A 16095-nucleotide genomic window follows, 5' to 3' on the forward strand; every position below is an offset into this window, starting at 1 on the left:
AGAAGTAGTCCGAGATTATTATCAAGAATCGACAGAGATTACTGCGATATTTTGAAGCGTAGATACACCGAAAATTTAACATTCGACTTAACGTGCAACATACCAAGCTCGATGGTAGGTGAGAGTTATTTATTCCTTAAAAATATCATTAGTTTGTGTTCATTGCTTAATTACGAGCAAGGAAAAGGCAGCAGCGCTGTCAGACGTTTACCTTTTCACCGTGACATCCTACGTCAGGCCATGCATTCAATCTATTTAGGCACTAAAAGCACCCTACCAAGGTTCAAAAAATGGCTCTGAGCGCTGTGGGACTTAGCATCTATGGTCATCAGTCCCCTAGAACTTAGAACTACGTAAACCTAACTAACCTAAGGATGTCACACAACACCCAGTCATCACGAGGCAGAGAAAATCCCTGACCCCGCCGGGAATCGCCCTACGAAGGCTTCTGCTTTTTGACGTCTATGGCAGGCTTACGTAAAAATTGATACAAGCATCTGAAAAGCCGCTTTACAATAGAAAGACCAGTGTTTATGGTATTTTGCTGATGAAGTTTCTGTCTTGTGACAGTTCAATAATGATGGTTGAAAATTTAACGAAAGAGAATTTATCAGCCCATGGTAAACGTTACATCCCATCGAAGGAAGAACTTTTGATTCCACTGTACTGTTAAGTTGTCTCTTTAGATTTCTGTTTAGATCACTATTTTGTTAAGTGACTTTCTCTTTTTTTATGTTAGAGAAATACATCTACGAATTCATTCAAGTTAGAAGCTAGTCATTGTTCGATCGCCTTAAAACTGATGACTGTTTTTCTACACTAATGCTGTACTATGTGATCAAATAATGCTTTTTTTTTTCAAGAAGCCAGAAAAAAGGTTTCAACGCTTAGGATAGTGAACGATACAGCTAAAGAGCAGTCACCCTGATGCAAGACCAGCGCTTAATTTTAATATTTTGGGTGCCGGAAGCTCCTAACGCACCTCTTCAGCCACACAAACTGCCCACCTACAAATAAAAATCACAAGTTTAGATTTATGAAAACTTACAATGAGAAATCGTTTTTTACAGAAAACTGTTCTCAATCTCAGGTTTGTAAAACATAATTTCTTATAATCAAAACAAAAAATCACAAGATTTAACATAAGCAACAGGTGCTACCGTCTATTCCAATAGCAGTCTCACTTCGCTATCTACTTCTGCTTGACATATCGGCCCAAATCAGTAGTCTACAAGAACCTGTTTTCAACTGCTGCCAGTCGCAATGTTCAGTCAACTGTATTATAGCTGCTCGGTTAACGTGTGTCCATTACCGATAATTATAGTGAAGATATTTCATCACATCGCGCCGGTCGCCCACTGACACATTCACCAGTGCCGGCGCTGCGGCTAATTGTTGTTACATTGCGATTTAATACACGTATACTATTTTAAATTCCGACGAGGACTTGTCCGTTCAAAATAAATTCCCAGGGAGGTGCCGGCCGAAATTAAAACCGTGTACAAACTTTCATCATTTAATCACAGTTGAGGAGGAAATGGAAGTTTTTGTTATGTTGCGTACAATAACGCCACAAAACTCATCATTACCGCAGAAAGCCAACTATGAAAAGAAAATTTAACAACTATTGTTTCTTACATGCTAAACGGTAAAACAGTAAAAAATGGCCACATAGGTGTTTCACTTATCAAAAAAGCATCAATTTCTAGAATCCTTCTACACTCAGTGCAAATTATCATGTCTCGTCTTAGGCATCTAAGTCAGCACGTGTTACCATAATTAAATTGCAATAATATTTATTATGATAGTTATTAAGGTCAAAAATCAAAAAAGTCTCAAGAATACTTTAACCAGAAACTTAACACAATAAAAAAACTAGCCATAAATAATGAATTTGACCGCAACTCTATTAATAAAATTTTAGGTAAAAAGACGAAAAAACAAGGCAGGTCCCTACTGTCCCCAATGAAAAACACAGACAAACAGGAAAAGAAACGGTGCAGATTACCTTTTATAGAGAAAACATCAAATAACATAAGTAACATCTTGAACGCAAAGGGTTTCTCTGTGTTTTTCTATGTCCCTCAGACAATAGGTGGTTTCTTGTTCCAACTATCACAAAAAGTGGAGCTTATAAAATCATATGCCGGGAGTGTTAGTCTTGCTACATTGGAGGGACGGGGAGGTCAATTTGTACCAGGCTTAAGGGACACCACAGAAGCAGGAGATTGAGGAAGCCTGATTCAGCCTTTGCAGAACGTTGCCTTAACAATAATCACAGATACACAATAGATGTACAAGTCCTACACGCAGAGGAAAAGGGGACTAAGCTCGACCAATTAGAAATTTTAGAAATTATAAAACAGATGCGTATATCCCCACATCTATTATTAAACGAGCAAACCCAAGTTAATTATTCACCTCTTTGGGATGAGACCACAACCCCAGGATAGAAGCAAAACTTTGTCAGCTGATGCATAACTTCAGTCCGGTCATTGTAGTATAATCGGTGATTGTGTAATAATGGATGTAATTTGTTTTAAAAAATGGTCATTGATGTGTACATTAAGCTACGAATCGATACCTAAGAAGTTACCTAAGAAGTTGAGATTGTCTTGTCATCACGTTTACCTATGTATTATCATCTTTGGGAATATGTAATGTACTTGAAAATAGGCTTATAACCCGAAACCATGGCTGTGCAATAACATTGATAATAAATTGTGAAACAAGGCATAAAACAGTATTTGTTTAGTTAATTTACAATGTTTCACCAAGAACCCACAGTTGATTCAATTAAAATGAAAAAAAAATCAAAGTTATATGTATTCAAATTTGCGAAAAAAATTCCACTTATGTATTAGGACACCCTAAGGGCAACTCCAAGCAAGCAAACAGGGCTCTCAAACGATAATTCCGAAGTCTGGACCACAGACTAAGCCAAAGACCGCACTGCACTGCTCTCTTCTGACCAACGACAGTGAAAGAAATTTACGTGTGTTTTCGGTAGGCCTGTGGTGGGTGGTTTGGTCCGCTGGTCAGCATCGTCTGGTACTATCGTCATCAGGTGCTTTAGGGAGGGAATCAGATTATTCACCCAAAACGAAAACAAGCCCATATCACCAGCAATCCAGTTCCCATTAATACATAATTACTTCTTACATTAATGGCATGCAAAAAATACGAAAACCCACAAAGCCAACTCATAATAAATAAATAAATAAAAACACAAACCAGGAACCAGTAACCAACCAGACATATTTTAACGCTGTACTAAGTACCCACTGAGCTCACTCAATAAGCAGTGTGGGAATGGTAAGATATCGCAAGTAGTAGGGAGACGGCGGCACGAGTCCAATTTTGATATCAAACTGATATGCAAATTAACTGAACTGATCAATGAATCACCCTCCCCGACCACGCACAACGCCACCCCCGGATGACGCCATGTGTTTTTCTCAGCCAGCACGTGGTTCCCAGCCCCCTCCCCCTCACAGACCCTCCCCCCTCCTGTCCACATCCCCTCCCCCTGCCCTACATAACGTTAAAGAAGATCTATTTAAATATTTTTTTAAATTTTTATTTATTGTCTTTTCTGTAAATATTATAACAATTTTTAAAACAGATGTATGTAAGCTATAGGAAGAGATAACGTGGAAAAACAAAGAACCGGTTCACCTTCAGTTTTTTTCTTGACGAAAAGTCGCTTTTGTTATCTGTGAGTCGAATTGTAAACACGTTTGAGAATGTGTTGTGTGCAAAACGCTGAATAATTACCATATAAAAACGTATAGACACTGTTTTTATTGACGTTCAACGAATCCACAACTGTGGAATCCGGGGAAGTTATTTCATGGAAATTTTCTTTTCAAAATCTCATATAAGATTGGGCACCGACCTTCGATACGACGCTGCATAATAACTGAGGTACGTGAATGCAATTATCTACTTCCTTTTATGGCCACCATATTTAATTTTGTTCTTAGGTCATAGTAAGTGCGACGAGGAACCTATAAACATTTCCCTTTCACGAACTAATACCATATTTAAAAGGAATTTAAACAGGGAAAATTTTGGAAAAGGAAATGTTGTTTAACTTCTACCAACCAAAAGATCTGCTGACGTAGGAGTGATCGTAAGGTAAGAATAACAGCACGAATACGCTTCTGTTGACAGTAAATGTGGGCTAGTTTCTCGTTGTCCTGCCACACACGGCGTAGAAAGCATTAATTTTTCCAAATTTTTTTTACTTGAATTTGCGTAACACTTGGTAGTTTTATTACACGAGGATATATCAAGATGGCGGATCATTTTCACTGATTGCGAGCGTAGAAGTCACTTACTAGTCTTCTATTTCACTAGAGACATACTTTACGACATTGAATTTCACGGACGTTGGTTGGTTGGTTGGTTGGTTTGGGGAAGGAGACCAGACAGCGAGGTCATCGGTCTCATCGGATTAGGGAAGGATGGGGAAGGAAGACGGCCGAGCCCTTTGAAAGGAACCATCCCGGCACTTGCCTGGAGCGATTTAGGGAAATCACGGAAAACCTAAATCAGGATGGCCGGACGTGGGATTGAACCGTCGTCCTCCCGAATGCGAAACCAGTGTCTAACCACTGCGCCACCTCGCTCGGTTTCACGGACGAGCGGGCACGTCATCTGTGATTTGTTTCCTTGTAGAACGAGCCGCAATATTTCGGCCCCACGCTAATTTACGGCTGTATACAGCTATGGTGAAATTACGATTACAAACCAAAACGATGGATAATTCATCCGATGAGGAATCAGTTGTTCAACCTATGCCTATCACAGAAGTAAAAACATTGCAGATACTGATAACGCAGTCGCAGCGAGTAGCGGTACTCAGTCGCAAGTGACAGACGATAATAGGTCAACTTTGGAAACTGTACCAGATTGCGCAAATGTACAAGATCCTGTAGAGCCAGGCATTATGCAGATGTTTAGAGTAATGCAGACAGATTTCATGTCACAATTTCTAACTCAGACAACAACCCACATTAATACGCAGATAGGAAATGTCACAACACAGATAATCAACGTCACTATACAGGTAGACAATGTCAACGTCACAACACAGACAGCGAGTGTAACCACTCAAATGAACAAGCTAGACAGTGATGTTAAAAACCTTACTGACATGCACAATAATCTGAAAACACAACTGACACAAGTAAAAAGAGAGGCAGCGGATCAGTTAATATAAGTGGTACGTGAAGATTTAAATTTCACGAATCAAGATATTAGTAATTTGAGAACCACAGTTAAGGATTTGCCAGAGCAGATACGTAAGTTAACTAAACATTTTAATACTATGAATGTACAGCAAACCGAGCTCAATACAAAAATGCAGGAAGCTGTAAATCAAGTTGAGGGCATAACAAAACAGCAGCTTGAGAGCTATCTAGAAGAAAAAGACACACATAAACTGTACTCTAGAAACAGAGTTACAAAAAGCGAAAAGTAGCAAAATGGAACAAGTATACACGACACAAAACATATCTGTAGTTAAACTGCAAACTGGCATAGGCCAGATATAGAAAATTGTGACACAGGACTTACCAGGCTCGCAGAATCAAATAGTCGATCAACTTAACAGGAAACTTAGTACAATGAAAGAAAGACACCAAGACGCAGAAGAAGAACTTGACAGCATACCCACAGGTAAGAGCAATAGTGCAATTAGTGACTATATTACCCCGAATCTACATGTGTGCTTACCAAATTATGAGAAGTGCGGTAACCAACGACACAGTGATGAAAAAAAAGAAAGAAACAGCAGATAGCTGAACCCACTTTGTCAGCAGTTTTGTTAGAAGAGAGTCTTATAAAACACCGGCAATTTCAGGTGTTTATCTCTGGAAATAAATATGTGCATTCGATATTTTTATAAAGTCATTCAACAATGTATTGCCTAAAACTTGGTCGGAACAGCGAAAGATACAATATGTTACGGGTTACATCCAAGGCGATGAAGCATTATGCACGATGGAAATATCAGAAACTTGTCAGACATTGGAACAGTTTGAAAACGCATTTCTTTCAAAGTACTGGTCACATGGCGGTCACGAAAGATTAAGAAAAGCCCTATTCAACCTTGAACAATATAATCCAAAATATGGATCACTGCGAAAATATTTTGAGAAATATTTAAATAAGACGAGGTTCTGGGACGAGCCAGTGACACACTGACATTCTACGCATTCTGAGACCTGAACTACAGAGTCACACCAACCAAAATAATGTCCGTAGCAGCAGTGGCAACCAGCCCACGAAGCGCCAGCCGCAGAACGGCGTCAACAATGCAGCGCGCGCGGCTGAGTCACGACCGGCTTTTCTCAATCCCGCCTCAGCAGCGCATATGCCAGGCCCGAGTTCGGGAGGCAATTTTACTAATAACTATAACCAAAATTTTAACTCAAGGTATAAAAGGAAAAGAAAAGTCGGTGACAGAAACTACTCTGGCTACTCCGGTACCAGGAAAAGAAACTGGAATAGAAACGATAACGGGGAGCAGTGGGCTAACGCTTACAGCCTCAATTTAGCAACAAAACGGCTGACCCATGAAACATGCAGTGGCAGTACCCGATCAGTAATCAACCCTATCAGTCACAAGCGCTAAGTAACATTACGCCTATAAACTCAGGGCAGAATCATGGTCGGAATGCGCAGCAGAGGAACACGTCGGGAGTGAATATTATAGAAGTATCAAACGGAACACCTACAGACAGTAATAATGGGCGTTAAATTAAACGTGGCCTCATTGTGCTCCCCAATGTTGGCCATGGAGAGTCGTGGGGGCGATCCATGCTACCACGCTAGTAATTTGCTAAGGTATCAAGATGAAGCGGACATGCGTGATTTGTACTTTTCAATTCAATAAACTTTACCAACAGCCATACACTTTCAGTTATTTCATACTATCCCGGAAGTAACCAGTTCCGGCAATTCATTTTGCCATCTTCAAGCTCTAAGAGCTTTTTTTCCAAATCAACGAACTTATCACATAGCGCCATAAAACTGGATACCGTGAGTTCCAATCGTGTAGCTGGTTCATACGAAAGCGTGACAACCTAGCTCCTTCGAATGAAGCAGCTGCACAACGGTTGGAACTCATGACATCCAGTTTTATGGCGCTATGTGATAAGTTCGCTGATTTGAAAAAAAGCGAATGGAGATTGAAGATGGCAAAATGGATTGCCGAAATTGGTTGCTTCCAGAATAAAACAAAATATCTTGAAATGTACGGCTGTTGGTTAAGTTTATTGAATTGAAAAGTACATACCAGCCGATGTCCCTTGGCCGTAATGGACCAACGGAGATTGCTTGATTTGTTGACCAATGAGGAAGAACCAGATCTGTATGAAGAAGATTGTATATTGCAAGCTAGTTTACAGGCTGCAGTAGGAAAAGTACCTACTCACATCCTTGTGGATAATGGTGTAAAAATTAGTGTGATGTCGAAAGCATTGTTTTAAAGAGATTGACAGTCACACAGCTTTGTCACCCTATCCAGTGCAGAATTGTAAGATATTAGGAGCCATGGGTGGAAAATCTAAGCTAATTAAGGTACAAACCATGGTCGAAATATAAATTGAAGATATTGTTTTTCAGTCAGTTTTTCTAGTAGTAAAAGGGCTGACGAAACGGTGTATTTTCGGCAAGGATTTCTTAAGGGCAAACTGTGCATACATTGATCTAGAAACTGGCAAGTGTCATCTGTTTATTAGTGGGAAGAACTCTACTGTAGATCTGATACAGGTCAAAAGTAGGAACGGCAGGCTTCGTCAAACTACGAACATACAAATCTTAAAAGTCAATACATTTCGATGCCATGACTCGAATTAATTGTGGTGTCAACAAGTACAGCAGGACGAATGTGAAAATAAAATATCGGAATGCACAGAAATCTCTCAGCAACAAAAGAATGTGAAATAATTTGGGTGAAGGTCACGGTTAAAGCACGCTCAGACATAGTAATTGGATGTCTCTATAGGCCCCCTGGCTCAGCAGTTGTTGTGGCTGAGCACCTGAAGGAAAATTTGGAAAATATTTCGAGTAGATTTCCCCACCATGTTATAGTTCTGGGTGGAGATTTTAATTTGCCGGATATGGACTGGGAGACTCAAACGTTGATAACGGGTGGCAGGGACAAAGAATCCAGTTAAATTTTTTGAAGTGCTTTATCTGAAAACTACCTTGAGCAGTTAAACAGAGAACCGACTCGTGGCGATAACATATTAGACCTTCTGGTGACAAACAGGCCCGAACTATTTGAAATAGTTAACGCAGAACAGGGAATCAGCGATCATAAAGCGGTTACTGCATCGATGATTTCAGCCGTAAATAGAAATATTAAAAAAGGTAGGAAGATTTTTCTGTTTAGCAAAAGTGACAAAATGCAGATTACAGAGTACCTGACGGCTCAACACAGAAGTTTTGTCTCAAGTACAGATAGTGTTGAGGATCAGTGGACGAAGTTCAGAACCATCGTACAATATGCGTTAAATGAGATGGAAAGAGCCACCGTGGTACAACAACCGAGTTAGGAAACTGCTGCGGAAGCAAAGGGAACTTCACAGCAAACATAAACATAGCCAAAGCCTTGCAGACAAACAAAAATTACGCGAAGCGAAATGTAGTGTGAGGAGGGCTATGCGAGAGGCGTTCAATGAATTCGAAAGTAAAGTTCTATGTACTGACTTGGCAGAAAATCGCCGGCCGCGGTGGCCATGCGGTTCTGGCGCTGCAGTCCGGAACCGCGGGGCTGCTACGGTCGCAGGTTCGAATCCTGCCTTGGGCATGGGTGTGTGTGATGTCCTTAGGTTAGTTGGGTTTAAGTAGTTCTAAGTTCTAGGGGACTTATGACCTAAGATGTTGAGTCCCATAGTGCTCAGAGCCATTTGGCAGAAAATCCTAAGAAATTTTGGTCTTATGTCAAAGCGGTAGGTGGATCAAAACAAAATGTCCAGACACTCTTGACCAAAATGGTACTGAAATAGAGGATGACAGACTAAAGGCCGAACTTCTAAATGTTTTTTTTTTTTTCCAAAGCTGTTTCACAGAGAAAGACTGCACTGTAGTTCCTTCTCTAGATTGTCGCACAGATGACAAAATGGTAGATATCGAAATAGACGACAGAGGGACAGAGAAACAATTAAAATCGCTCAAAAGAGGAAAGGCCGCTGGACCTGATGGGATACCAGTTCGATTTTACACAGAGTACGCGAAGGAACTTGCCCCCCTTCTTGCAGCGGTATACCGTAGGTCTCTAGAAGAGCGTAACTTTCCAAAGGATTGGAAAAGGGCACAGGCCATCCCCGTTTTCAAGAAGGGACGTCGAACAGATGTGCAGAACTATAGACCTATATCTCTAACGTCGATCAGTTGTAGAATGTTGGAACACGTATTATGATCGAGTATAATGACTTTTCTGGAGACTAGAAATCTACTCTGTAGGAATCAGCATGGGTTTCGAAAAAGACGGTCGTGTGAAACCCAGCTCGCGCTATTCGTCCACGAGACTCAGAGGGCCATAGACACGGGTTCACAGGTAGATGCCGTGTTTCTTGACTTCCGCAAGGCGTTCGATACAGTTCCCCACAGTCGTTTAATGAACAAAGTAAGAGCGTATCGACTATCAGACCAATTGTGTGATTGGATTGAAGAGTTCCTAGATAACAGAACGCAGCATGTCATTCTCAATGGAGAGAAGTCTTCCGAAGTAAGAGTCATTTCAGGTGTGCCGCAGGGGAGCGTCATAGGACCGAAGCTATTCACAATATACATAAATGACCTTGTGGCTGACATCGGAAGTTCACTGAGGTTTTTGCAGATGATGCTGTGGTGTGTCGAGAGGTTGTAACAATGGAAAATTGCACTGAAATGCAGGAGGATCTGCGGCGAATTGAATTTCTCAGTCACATAATTTCGCCCGCAGGGATAAAACCTGACCCTAAGAGACTGTTGGTGATAAAGAATTTCCCAGCACCTTGCACAAAACGAGAGCTAAAGACATTAGTAGGTTTGCGTTCATTTTTCCCTCGGTTCATACCAAACCAATTACTCAATATCCCTGCGTTATTAGGTCTATTAAATGAGGACAGACAGCGGATCTGGATGCAACAGTCCAAGCTGATTTTGATGATATAAAACATGCTCTGGTAAATCCCAATATTTTAGGACATTCTAACATGAGCAAAGATTTTTATATATTTTTTTCGAAATTAGGAGCATGTCTGTTTCAGCTAAACGAAGGTGGGGGTACCGACAATGTTAAATTAATTAGTTTTGCTAGCCGCACACTATCAGAATGTGAATGCAGGTATTCCACAACAGAGTTAGAAACCCTTGCTATTGTGTGGGCATTTAAGAAATTTAATTATTAACTATTTGGCAGGCATGTACGAGTCTTCAGTGACCACGACATTTACTCACTTGTAGGCTGTTACATAATCGCCTTGCGCGGTGGACTTTGTTTTTGCAGTCCTATAATTTTGAAATTATGTATGTGGGTGGCAAAGACAACGTAATCGCCGATGCACTGTCATGGTTACACGAAGGTTTGCCTGAGTTTGAAAAGTTGATAGAACAAAACACGGAATTTAAGGTTATGCTTATGAAGGACAGTGAATTTAGAAAATATTTTTGGATGTGTGTAACTAACAATATGGCGAAATTGCAGGAAGAATTTGAGCTGTGGAGGAAAGACAGATTTCAATTGAACAATAACCCACCTGCTCCTGTACGACAACATTACCAGTGGTATAAAGATGTATTATTTCATAGCAGAAACCCAAGCAGCGATGTGTGGTGCGTTTGTACACCCGAAGAGTCTGAGAAAAGTTTAATTTGGCTTACTCATTTCATTTGGGGACACTAGGGTGCCCGCAAGTTCTGTAATTATTTGAACATGTACTGCTATTTTCCCAATATGCTTCGACTCACACAAAAAATTTTGCAAACCTGTATTGTTTGTCAGAAGGCTAAGCATGTCAACCTGAACTGAGGGGACAGAGTTACATCGTATTTTACCTTAAAAGAAACCCTCGAGCGAATATTTATAGATGCTACGGGACCTTTACCCTCTGCACGAGGAGGTGTGAAATATATAATTGGTGTAAATGATGTATTTTCAAAATATGTGAAGCTGTATGCCACAAAAACAACTGCAGCTAAGCCTATTATTATATGTATGCTAAATGACTACTTTCTGTCTGTCGGGAAATCGCAGACGATCTTATCAGATAATGCAACCAGTCTTACATTTCATGTTTGGAAACAATTTCTAAAAGAGCTGCGGGTCAAACAAATTTTAATATCCAAATATAGCCCACAATCCAACCCAATAGAAAGAATTTTTCGTGAACTGAATAGGTTTATGAGGACGTATGTGGCCAACAAACAGTCTAAATGGATGGATTACTTAAACGTATTTGAACAGGTGGTAAATAATCTTCCGAACTACGATTTGAACAGGTGGTAAATAATCTTCCGAATTACAGTACAACATTTGCACCGTCGGATTTAATATACAATAGACAAGGAAACAATGAATGGGTGAACCCCATCCCGTTTGTTCCAAGACAACCCGTAGATTTAAATGAAAAGGTAAGACAGCTATTGATCACTATTTTATAACAAGCTAAAAGCCGTAAGCAACACTTTTGACAAACAACTACATGGTGTTACCAGATTAGTCGTTAGAGAAAAATTTTATTTAAGACCTATGTGAAAACCTCTCTCTTAGCCAAGAAAAACGTTAAGTGGCAAATAAGGTATACTGGACCGTAGATTACTGTACACATTCCGTATGACGGATGTTATTTAGTAAAATCAAAGGACTCCATGCACCATTTTTAAGTATCAAACTTCATATCTATCAATGCACACGAGTGAAATAAGTAGCCTATGGTAAAAAGAAGGAATACGATTAAGGTAAAGTAAGTATATTTTATGCAGCATTTCAGTGACTGTGGACACAATACAGAAGCAAGTTAGGGCATATACATTAACTGATGACTAGCAGTGTTAGCACAGGGGGATACTTGGAAGGTTTGACTGAACAGTTTATAATGACAGTGGTGTTTTAGTTTTAAGTTTATGCACGAAGCATACCGGAGTGAACAATTAGCACAGAACAAAGTAGCTGTAAGGCTTTTTATGCCACTTGTGCATCAAGTTTCTAAGGTACAGGGTATGTTACAGAAAATACTGGACCCCCTAAGGTACTGCATAAGTATATGGTCACGCAAGTACATGCCATGTTGCCGACAGAATATTTTTTTTTCTGAGATACACACACCACTAAGCATTATCTATGGATACATGGAACAAAACGGTAGCCTATTAATTTTTTTGTATGCTCCGATGATTTCTGGCTACTAATGAAAGTTTAGCGTGGTATATACCATGCACTTGACAATCTAATCAAAGTAAAGTGCATCTATACAGTAACCTATGAATAAAAAACTAGTGTGAGCTTACTGAAATACAAATAATTTTTCAGCTTCACACACACGTTAGAGTGCAAATACACTGTTAAGGTACGATTTGTAAACGTTATCTGAGACAAACGTAACACCCTCTCCTATAATAATGAAAGAAATATGTACGAGATAAGTTACAGGAAAGTGACCGGCAGAGAAATTAGATAATGCCGAAACAAAATAATTCTTTACAGGTGGCGTTAGTCGAGGTGGTACGAGACTTCAACCGGCGATGAGAGGCAACTAAGTTACACTAATGTCACTATGATTTACGATCGACGTTATAAAATATTACGAAGATCACTGAGAAATACACTACTTGACTCTCAGTAACATCAGAGGTTTTAGTATTTTGTCTTTCCTTCGGCTTGAGGTACTAAGAATCTATGCCGACTTTAGAGGAATACATACACTGATTTTCTCTTACGTTTATAATATTTTATCCAATATGTGTTGACGATATTTTGCGGAAGAATTGACGTAAGAAGTGATTAAGGTCATGTTCAATAAAAAAAAGATTGTGCACATACCAGTGATACAATGATGAACACACGAACTTGAAAACATGTAAAAACACAGACACCGACTTACACTGTGTGATCAAAAGTATCTGGACACCTGGCTGAAAATGACTTGCAAGTTCGTCGCGCCCTCCATAGGTAATGCTGGAATTCAGTATGGCGTTTGTCAACCCTTAGCCTTGATGACAACTTCCACTCTCGCATGGATACGTTCAATCATGTGCTGGAAGGTTCCTTGGGGAATGGCAGCCCATTCTTCGCGGACTGCTGCACTGAGGAGAGGTTTCGATATCGGACGGTGAGGTCTGGCACGAAGTCGGCGTTCCAAAACATCCCGAAGGTGTTCTACAGGATTCAGGTCAGGACTCTGGGCTGGCCAGTCCATTGCAGGGATGTTACTGTCGTATAACCACTCTGCCACAGGCTGTGCATTATGGGCAGGTGCTCGATCGTGTTGAAAGCTGCAATCGCCATTCCCGAATTACTCTTCAACAGTGGGAAACAAGAAGGTGCTTAAAGTATCAATGTAGACCTGTGCTGTGATAGAGCCACGCGAAACAACAAGAGGTGCAAGCCCTCTCCATGAAAAACATGATCACACCCTGAACCCACTGCCTCCCAATTTTCCTGTTGACACTAGACACGCTGTCAGATGACGTTCACCAAGCATTCGCCATACCCGCACCCTGTCATAGGATCGCCACATTGTGTACCGTGATTCGTCACTCCAAGCAACGTTTTTACACTGTTCAGTCGTCCTATGTTCATACTCCTTACACCAAGCGAGGTGTCACTTGGCATTTACCGGCGTGATGGTCGCAGCTCGTGGTCGTGCGGTAGCGTTCTCGCTTCCCACGCCCGGGTTCGATTCCCGGCGGGGTCAGGGATTTTCTCTGCCTCGTGATGACTGGGAGTTGTGTGATGTACTTAGGTTAGTTAGGTTTAAGTAGTTCTGAGTTCTAGGGGACTGATGACCATAGATGTTGAGTCCCATAGTGCTCAGAGCCATTTGAACCGGCGTGATGTGTGGTTTATGAGCAGCCGCTCGGCCATTAAATCCAAGTTTTCTCCCCTTCCGCCTAACAGTCACAGTACTTGTAATGGATCCTGATGCAGTTTGGAAACTCCTGTGTCATGGTCTGGATAGATGTCTGCCTATTACACATAACGACCCTCTTCAACTGTCGGCGGTCTCTGTTAGACTACAGACGAGGTCGGCCTGTACCCTTTTGTGCTGTACGTGTGCCTTCACCTTTCCCCTTCACTGTTGCATCGGAAACAGTGACCTAGGGATGTTTAGGAGTGTGGAAATCTCGTGTACAGACGTATAACACAAGTGACACCCAATCACCTGACCACGTTCGAAGACCGTGAGACCCGCAGAGCGCCCCATTCTGCCCTCTCACTATGTGTAATGACTACTGAGGTCGCTGATATGGAGTACCTGGCAGTAGGTGGCACCACAATGCACCTAATATGAAAAACGCATGTTTTTGACGGAGTCCGGACACTTTTGATAACGCAGCGTAGGAAGCAGTATAGCGTACAGCAGCCAAGCTTCATTATCTATCTGTTGTTCATATTACCTAGCATTTTAATTTTTGTGTTTATGTGAATTTAAGTACAGTGATTTGTTTGTTTATCTGTTTTTATTTCATTCTACTTGTTTTTTATATGTGTACAATGCGTTGTTACAGTGTTGGGTGGCGTAAAAGGTGGAATTTCCCCCTCCCAACAGTTAAGTCGCGGGTGGGAGTATTTTGCCTCATTTGGAGACAATCTTTAAGAGCACTCTTTGTGCAGACATTATATGCTAGAGTCATTTCGGTGGTTTTGTGCATTTACAGCAATATCGCAAATTAGAGGGTTGCTGTATTCCTAAATTACGCATTCTCTTGTGCCCGTGCGGTGTTGAGTTGTAGTCGCGACTGAGAAATAAATGCAAGAGACACTCATATCGTAAGAGCGCATTCACCTACTAGCAATTTGTATTTTGAACTATAAAGAGCAGCGCCAATACAAACGAAGTCTTGTAAGTGATTATCGGGAATCAATGTTGATCGTGGGCATAAACTCATATATACGAGCGGATACTATGATAAGCTACGACACTGAACGTTCAAGTGGTTAGGGAAAGTGAACATTTTTGCGAGTGACGACATATTCAGTGGTAAGTGAACACTACGGACAAGCGTAAGTGAGAAAAGTTTTCGTATCACGAACCACTTACTTCGAACTGAAAAAGACTTGGTGAATTAAGAACGCTTGCTGTGTCACGAGTGTTGGTGCAAAGACGCAGTGTGCTGTACCCGCGCTTAAAGAGAAACACGCAGTACTTACCCTTGTGCAGCGAATCTGGGAGGTGCCTATGGTTCCGTTCTGCAGACACGGAGTTTTTGAAAAATGGAGACAGGTTTAGTGGCCTTGCTGATACCGTAAGCGCGTCACAAAACACTTTGAAAAGGCGAACTGCGTAGCGCGCGCGTGGCAGCTAACCGGCGAACGACCGCTTTCTGGATTTCAAACCGCGAGTTCACTGCGCCGATGGTGATTGTTGCGTAGGCATCGCGCCGCGCTAGTGACGTATTATTGACTGACGACTTATTGCAAGAGTGCAGCTTAAATCCAAAGGTGAAACACAATATTAAATGGACCCTCACTAAAACAAATAAGAGAGGAAATGTGAATAATAGAAGCCCGAAAGAAACCAGCACCAGTAAAGCTCATGATATCTGGCCCAAGTCCCGAATTAAACACGACACCCAAGTTCAATGAACCTATCCATGGACCGTACCCGCGTACTTAACGTAGATAAGTATATTAGAATTAAGTTAACTTGACTATTAATCCACTACAATTTTACCTGCTTCATGTAAGTATGTCTGTGATTAGAGGATGATATGAAACACAGTAGAAAATAAAGGAGTAATGAGAAATAGTGAGCGGATCCGGATACAAAGGAAGACAGCCTTGGCAAATATATAATATAATATATAATATATAATATAGATTTGCAGAGTTGCTACCACTCCAGGCATGCCTACCAAACATTCAGCCCGGGTCGT

At 41.0% G+C, this 16095-nt stretch overlaps 1 protein-coding gene across 1 annotated transcript in view; it reads right to left on the reverse strand.

The window, feature by feature from the left end:
• The window catches only part of LOC126334613 (uncharacterized), a 209442-nt gene extending 194019 nt beyond the window's left edge, over positions 1-15423 (reverse strand). Inside the window, exon 1 of the mRNA XM_049997020.1 lies at positions 15371-15423. The gene's annotated coding sequence lies outside the window, so the exon portion shown is untranslated. The remainder of the gene's footprint in view (positions 1-15370) is intronic.
• Positions 15424-16095: the final 672 nt, after the last annotated feature.

The sequence above is a fragment of the Schistocerca gregaria genome, chromosome 2 (genome assembly GCF_023897955.1).
Source record: "Schistocerca gregaria isolate iqSchGreg1 chromosome 2, iqSchGreg1.2, whole genome shotgun sequence".
Lineage (NCBI taxonomy): Eukaryota > Metazoa > Arthropoda > Insecta > Orthoptera > Acrididae > Schistocerca > Schistocerca gregaria.